General features: G+C 38.5%; 1 pseudogene; it reads right to left on the bottom strand.

Moving 5' to 3' along the window:
• Positions 1 to 226: 226 nt before the first annotated feature.
• Positions 227 to 7801, bottom strand: LOC141469436 (mannose-binding protein-like; annotated as a pseudogene).
• Positions 7802 to 8011: the final 210 nt, after the last annotated feature.

Genomic DNA, 8011 nt, shown 5'->3' with positions numbered 1-8011 from the left:
GCTTGCCGTAACTCATTAGCCTTACTATCACTATGCTAAACACAATTTAATTCATAATAATTGAAAAAATTAAATCTGTATTTTATTTGGAGATTGAAAACTGAATGTCACAGAGAAAACAATTATAAATACACTCTAGTTCTGGTTACTCCAGGCCACCTTCACGGGATCAAACTTCTATATCACATGCAAGCAAGAGCAAAAACTTTGTGTTTTCTTAGATTCATCAGGTCAAGAATTTACAAATAAATGAGGCACATGAATTTGAACAATTAACGTCATTCCATTTTCCAGAGTCTTGTATTACTGCACAGTCTTAATTTTTTTGATTATTCGGTTCTCCACCATTCCAGTTTGTGTAAGTTACAGCCCCTCCATTCAAATACGTGAACCTGCCTTCAGTCTGTTCATTCCCGTATAAGCCTGCTTTGAAGGTCTTATTAAGTCTTTTAAAGCTGTATTCTCAGCCTTATTCCCAGGAGAGACAAGTACACTTCCAGCTTTTTCACAAAGGGATTCCATTGTCAAAAGTATCTTCTTTTCCAGGTGAGACAAATACATTTTCACCAATACTCTTGATGTTCTTTAAAAAATCAAAGCTAGAAACAAAAGTAAATGTAATTGTATTATACCAAAAATTGATCATGCTATGGTTATTTATCCATATCACAATTATGAAGTAGCTAATACCAGCTATAAACGGACTATTTGTGGAAGTAGTAGGCAGAATCCAATAGAAGTCAAACAAAATAGACACCTGAATATATCAAGCCCACACTTGAAAATTGGAATTTCACAAGAAATGGAATCACAAGTCTTGTTCTAATGTTTTTCATTTCCAGTTTATATAGTATTACCACTCTTGAATCAGGATCTGAAGCAATTCACACTCAGATTGCAAGCATGACAAGTTTCAATGCAAAAATCACAGATCAATTAAAATAATACAAAGGAACTGAGCTGCAATGAGGAGATCTTCTGTATCCATCAGCTTTATCACAGAAACCAAAGCTGAGGGACTGTAACAAAATTCAGGGTTTAAAGCCACAGAGCAGAGAGAGGAGACATAGGGACAGCTTTTGTGAGCCTAGGAAACTGAGTATTTCTCTAGAAAAATATAAATTATCTTAGGAGAAGTACGAATATATAGCTCATATCCTTGACAGACCTTCACGAAAAGCCAATAGAAAGTGAAGCTCTTGTTTGTTTAGCAGATAAAACTGCTAGCAGCAATTCTTTTGAAACACAGCTGCTGTCTTTAATGGGCAGGTTAGTTTATCTTACTGTCTTTAACATGTTTCTGGGATTGGTGTGAAGGGAGTCTATCACCTTATAACAATGATACAAAAACTGGGACATATACACAGTTAAATTTTCCCCTGATGTTGTGGGAACGGTACCAGCACAATCGTCTTGTGGGCAAGGAACCACCCTATGCTCCTGGGCCAGGTAAAACCTCCACAACGGTTTCAGACACCCTTTTCTAGGCTGCTGACACATGAGCACAGGAGGACAAAAGGGAGATGGCTGAAGAGATTACTGCTACCAGCTCTTCAGCCATTCTCTGCTCTTCAATTTCTTACCCCAGTTTTAGGTTATTTTCAGGCTTTACACACAACTATGGCTTCAAAGTTGTGCTTTCTCCAGGGAAAACACCCCCTTGGGAAGGAGGCCAGTGGGTGGCATGGAGCTATATGACTTTATTCTGTTGATGCTTGTGATGTGGTACATTGCAACTTATGTCATTTCCTCCCAAGTTAATTTAAGAACAATGATGGACCTTGTGCTTTTCCTAATGTGGCACTTGTACCAGAGCTAGTAGTGCACTGATGAGACATTCTTTGAAAGTTTTCACACAGTAGCTCTTGAGAAGTTACTTGCAGCCAGGCCCAGGCAGACAGCATCCCAGTCCATGTCTACTCATAGAAAATTATCTAGAACTGAGACAGTAAGAGAAATGTAACGCAACATCTTCACCAAAAGGATTGTCAAACATTGGAACAGGCTGCCCAGGAAAGTGGTTGCATCACTGTTGGATATATTTAAAAGACCTATAGATGCGGTGCTGAGGGACATGGTTTAGTGGTGGACTTGGCAGTGCTAGGTTAATGGTTGGATTTAATGATCTTAAAGGTTTTTTCCAACCTAAGCAATCCTATGATTCTGTGATCATGAAAGTCCATGTAACAAAGCCCCTGCCCTGTATGTTGACAAAGTGATCCTTAAAGTTTGGCAGGTCAGTTCAGGAAGGATGTATTCAGTGAGACACCATTTAATTAATGACCATCTCCCATGAGCAACACAAGAGAAATTTGTACTATTTGTTTCAACCTACTGTTTTCAGTCCCTTCTCCGGCAAAAGCATGTCCATCACTTTACCAGGCCAAAAAGAAAATTGATAAATGACTGGACCTTACCTTTTTTATATCTATTTAGTTCAGCCTCCAAGACCTGTACTTTTGCCTCCAAAGCAGTTACTTGTTTCTGCAGGTCATTGGTTACTACAACTAGGAATTAAGGGTATTATTTAGTAATTTATATTAAAATGACTACACAACTGTCTCTGAGATGCTTAGCTCTCCTGTAACCTGATGCCATGGGAGAGAGCTTTTTGGTTTCCAGAGCAGAAACCACAGGCCACATTGTAGTTTTTTTCCCTGGGAGTTTGTCCCACTGGGAGAGCCTTATCCCTGACTGGGATGAATACTTGGGTGGGCTTTGAATTCTCAGGTCTGCCAAAGTCATCTTCTATTCAGAGGGAAAAGCCCAGTTCTCAAAGGCAAAACACACACGTAAATATTTTTAAATGAATTAAAGTTGAAGTCAAAAAAACATGAACAGGCAAAGAATAAAAGAAAAAATGCTGCTTATAATATGAGATAGAGGGTTTGTTATTTCACTCACAGACAACAATAAAGTAGGGACTCATTCCAGACACTTTTTTTCCCCTAGTTATGCTGGTCACCTCATCTCCTACGTAACAGATGGTTTATGTTTCTGCTCCTCACACTTGTGGAAATCACACTGTTCCTCAAACGATGTTATAAGAATACCAGACATTAACACAAATATTTTTCTGAAAATATATTAAAAGGTTGAAAACAAGAAACACTAGAAACTTACTTCTTACTTCCACGTTCTTTTTCTCCTTTCTCTTCTTGCAGTCCTAAATCTCATTTTATTCCTGGAGGTTCTGCTTTTCCAGGGAAACCCCGTAGATCTCTCAATCCTTCTCCTAGATTTTGATTTAAAATAAAATCATTTGAATGCTTTCTAAGTTTTTCTCCCGCTAAGTTTTCTTATAGCTTAGAGAGAGTACCAAACACTCATTTCTCCTCTCCTCCCCTTTTCCCCCCCTCCTCTGCCCAGAACAATAAAAACAACTCAAAAAAATTGAATTGTTCCTATGGAAAGCTTCGTTTGCTAGAAAGTGCATTACTTTGATGCAAAATTCTTCACTACACCTATTTATGGCACTGAAAATCCAATGAAAGAAATGCTGTCTCGTTATTGCAGAGGTACACATGCTCTAAAACCAGAAAGCCAATATAATTCAGCTGTAATCCAATCACACATCACAGTATATGACCTAGAAAATGAGCTAAATCATAAGATCTGAAGCAGTTTGTTGAAACGGATAGTGCTGGTTTTACTTATTTCAACCATAAAATTGCAGAGGCACACTGAGGGTATGTGGACCAGAAAATGTCTATACAGAATATCAATATATGTCACTGAGATTTTATATCAAGTGGTATTGATAATGATGGGAGTTTGGTTAGAAGTTGAAAAGCAATTATCTAATTCCCAGGTGTGTGGTATGCACGTGATAATACAGACCGGATACGGTAAGAAAGTATATGATTCCATATGTACTTATTAAGCGTTTGGACAGAAACTACGATTTGGCAACTTGGGAGAGCAGGTGACATGCTTCTATCACGTGACAGAAAGCACTTGCTGATCTATTTGCTGGTTGCAGCAGTGCATGAAAAATGTTACCTAACTGACAAATCATGCCTTGGGGGAATTCTGGTTTTGGGACTTAGTGAGTACAAAGCAATCGAGTTATGGCCATCAGATTAGTAGCCAACTCTAGCAAGCATGATTTCTGGATTTGAAAGCTGGCCCCTGCAAATAAAAGGGAATAATCATTTAGTAGAGTATCATAGGAAACTCTGTAAGTGATTCAGAGTACAAATGGTACGATTAGATTAAAATCTCATAATATCTCTGTTTTATGGGCTGCTGTGAAGATGTATTCTATCTTTTTATTTATTAAAACTCAAGTATCTAGAGTAGCACTATAAATGTAGAAAGCATTTTCAGCTTCCTGAAACTGTGCAGAGTCTACAAAAGGTTAATGGGGCAGAAGAAAAAAGAGAGAAGTAAAAAGACAAAGGAAAGAATGAAGGAGGCATGAAACAAGACTAAAGGGATGATAAGAAGTGTCAAAAATACAATATTGCTAAATGGTCATAGCTCTATTCCTGGTTCACCCTTTTCACTGTGGGATCATCTCTTCCATCTCTGCCTGGTAAGCCATTGACTGCAGGAGCACTGTGCTGAATTACTCAGCAGGAAGAAATTTTCTCTTCAGGTTTATCTTTGTTAACTGAACTTATTACCACCAACAGTAAAAGCCAAAGTACCAAAGCATTGAAAGGCTGAAGAAGAGTCATTGCTATGTTTACAGATCTGTGACAAATTAAGCAGAGTAATTTCATAAATTTCTTCGATTACATAATTTTAAAGAATTGCCTAGGAAAGAGTTGCCTACATTGCCTCAGAAATACACTCTTGTCTTCAGCCAAAAGACCAAGAACAAAGGATAGTGTCTGAACCATTTCATCTAGTGTCTGATTGTATCTTTATGTATGGAAACCAGAAAAGAAACAACCAAGCTTACAGGAATCTGAAAATCTCAATATAGCAACCTAATATAGCAACAGTCATCAGTAGTGCAGTTTGGGATGAATCCTGAACTCCCCAGCAATTGCATTTCTGCTGGGATTCTTCTTTCCACAGCCATCAGGATTGCTGTATGTCTAAGCTTAGAGTGATTAAGCTGTTTCTCTTGATAGCATCTCCACTACTAGCAAACACCCATAGATTAAAGGACAAAAGGCTTAAGTGCGTTTAAGCAGTAATGATCTGATTGCCTCCCAATTTCTCCTTTCAGAGCTTGTATATTAACAAGATACATTTCTTGCTCAGTATTACACCTCAGAGCTGAAGTCCTGTTGCATACTAGATCTGCAATACTTTGCTGCCCTCTCTGAGCAGAACAACAGTAACAGGCAGTAACATCAGAACATCAGGCAGAGCTTTACCTTATGACAAGCTGCACCACAGTAATTGTCCTTGATTTTAATATGAGGGTCAAATTTGAGGCAATCGTGTTCCATGTATTCTGTGTTTAACTGAAAAAAAAAAAAATCAAACAACTACAACAAACGCAAGCTGACAAACTTTTATAGTAAATATGCTTCATACTAAAGTCAACTGGCCTTATTTTCTCCCAGTTAAAATGAAAAACAAGCCTAAGAAAGCACCATTTGGTTGACAGGTTCGGGTAAGGAGAGAAAATAAAATCCAGCATGAATTTTGCTATTTACTTCAATTACTTCTCTTTATTTTAAGCATCAGAAAAGACTACTCACAGAGAGCAGCTTCCCCTGTCATGTTTCATCTGATAAAATGCAATATAAACTATATACACTAACATATTACTGTGAGAACATTATCCTTAGGATAAAAAGCAGAGTTTAAGAAGAACCACTTTTCTTCATACTCCTTTGTGCTTCCTCCATTAGGCTCACATCAAAATCTGGGGCAATGGCATATGCCAAAATAAAATAAGGAAAGGTATTTAGCTAATTAATACAACACAACTTGAATCCTGGTTGATATTTCTTATCCAGCTTCATGGACTCAAGCCCTCTAAGGATTTCCTTCTGCTGAATTTTCATACTATGTCGATTATCCGATACCAGAGAATTGACATTGCTGCTGTCTCCCATGAAGGCAGCAAGACAAAGCTCGAAATAATGGCACAATAAAAGAATAATAAATAATAATAAAAGAATATAATAATAAAAGAAAACCTGAAAAACAAATGTTAAGCTATCAGAAAAGTTCTCTCCCTACAGAGATTCAACCTCACACAAACCTTTGTTGGTTTTGCCTGTGAGGAGCTAAGATCTATTTACCTCCAAACTTTTCCAAGTTGACCACCCCAATCCTTCATTCTAGGAGAGCTGAAGTGCCTGTTTACCTTTGACAAATTGGCGGCAGGGTTTCCTAGCAATGAAATCACTTCCCAAAGAGACAAATGATAATTTGCACCAACAACGGTTTAGATAAAACAGCAAAATGTTCCAAATTTCTCACAAAAACAAAGTAAATCTTAAAGACTTGAAATAGAAAAAAAAACAGATTTGCAATCCGTATTTATATTTAGAGAAGATGGTGGATCCCACATGGAGAATCCCGCTAAGTTTGGATTTAATGACAATCCTCAGGTCCCAAGGCTTACACAGCTGCAGACTTTCTCAGCAGAGAGCAGAATTAGGCCTTGAAAGATGCCATGAAACTTCTACATTTAGGAGGTAACTAGTTCTGGAGGTCCTATTTAAAGACATAGATCTCAGGTAATTCTTTTGTTTCTCCATAGAACGTACTTTAGGACATGATTCACCTGATGCAGGTACAGCAGGGAAGGGATCTTGGAAGAGGCAGCAGGAAGTCCCTGTTCCAGACCTAGTCTGTCACCAGAGGTGTCAGCTCTGAGTCATTAGCCCAAAACCCAAGAGTCTGACAGCACAGGACAGCCCTATTGAAGCCAAATACTAGGTGAACTGCTCCTCAAAAGCAGATATTACGTTTATACAAAGAGTACTCAAGGACAAAATGCTATTAAACTGACAGATTACATCCTGCTAACAGTCCTCATCAGCTTGCCATGCTCCGGTAGAGCAGCCTACAAAAGTCCTTTCTACCCAGCACGTCTGCACCCACAAAGGTTGCATGGCCTCAGTACGGTCAAATACTTATCACAGCAAAAGAGGTCTTTACTTACCAACACCTTTGCTTGATCAGTACACAGAGAAACTCTTATCGCACCACTGGCTTCCCTGACAGCCAGCACAACAGAATGTAGTAGAGAAGAAATGGAACAGAAATCTGCTGGATTTTTACCATGAGGACAAGCCTGCCAAGAGACAAAAAAAAAATCCCCTACATTGTTACTAAAAGCTGTAATTTTGTGCTTTATTTTGGAAAGAGGTTGCTTCTGACTTATCTCTGTCTTGCATAACCCTAATGATTGCCTACCTCAATCCTACCACCCCTATTTACAGGTACTGCACATGACATTCTGGGACCGAGCCCTTTGCTCTTTGCCTGGCCTTGGACAGACGTTGGCTGTATTATAGTACAAATGAACAACCCAAAAATCAGAACAACTGCCAGCACTGAAAGTTTTGACTGTAAGGTTTTTCCCCTTTATTCAGTCAATGGGTTCATTTTTGAATAACCTAGGAGAGGGAAGAATATTTGAGGCTTGCTTGACTGCAGTGACTGCCTTCCCTGCAATGTACTCTTAACTGGAAAAAACTTGGCCAACTCAAACATACCCATTTACATTTAAAAATGGGATGTGGGATTTGGAAAAACAACATGGGGCGAAGGAATTTATCTTTAAACTTTTAAGTAAACCACTTACTACTTGTCGTCCTACAATGCTTGTGATACAGTTAGTGATTAGAACAAACTTCTCAATAGAGCTTGCACTGTCCATCTGGCTACAGTACCATTGTGTGGACATTGAAAGTACAGTAGTAAGAACAGTGTGTGGGATATTGCCACAGGTAGCTCGGCAAAACTAACAACATAATAAGAACCAAACGTGGTATCTATATGCTGTCAACACATGGCATCCAAGGCTCATGTTGTAACCTTGTAACCCACAAAAATGTCTGGTTTTTTGAATGTCTGTTGAACTTCCCTG

This window comes from Numenius arquata, chromosome 10 (genome assembly GCF_964106895.1).
Source record: "Numenius arquata chromosome 10, bNumArq3.hap1.1, whole genome shotgun sequence".
NCBI lineage: Eukaryota > Metazoa > Chordata > Aves > Charadriiformes > Scolopacidae > Numenius > Numenius arquata.
This window is presented reverse-complemented; position numbering and strand designations above follow the sequence as displayed.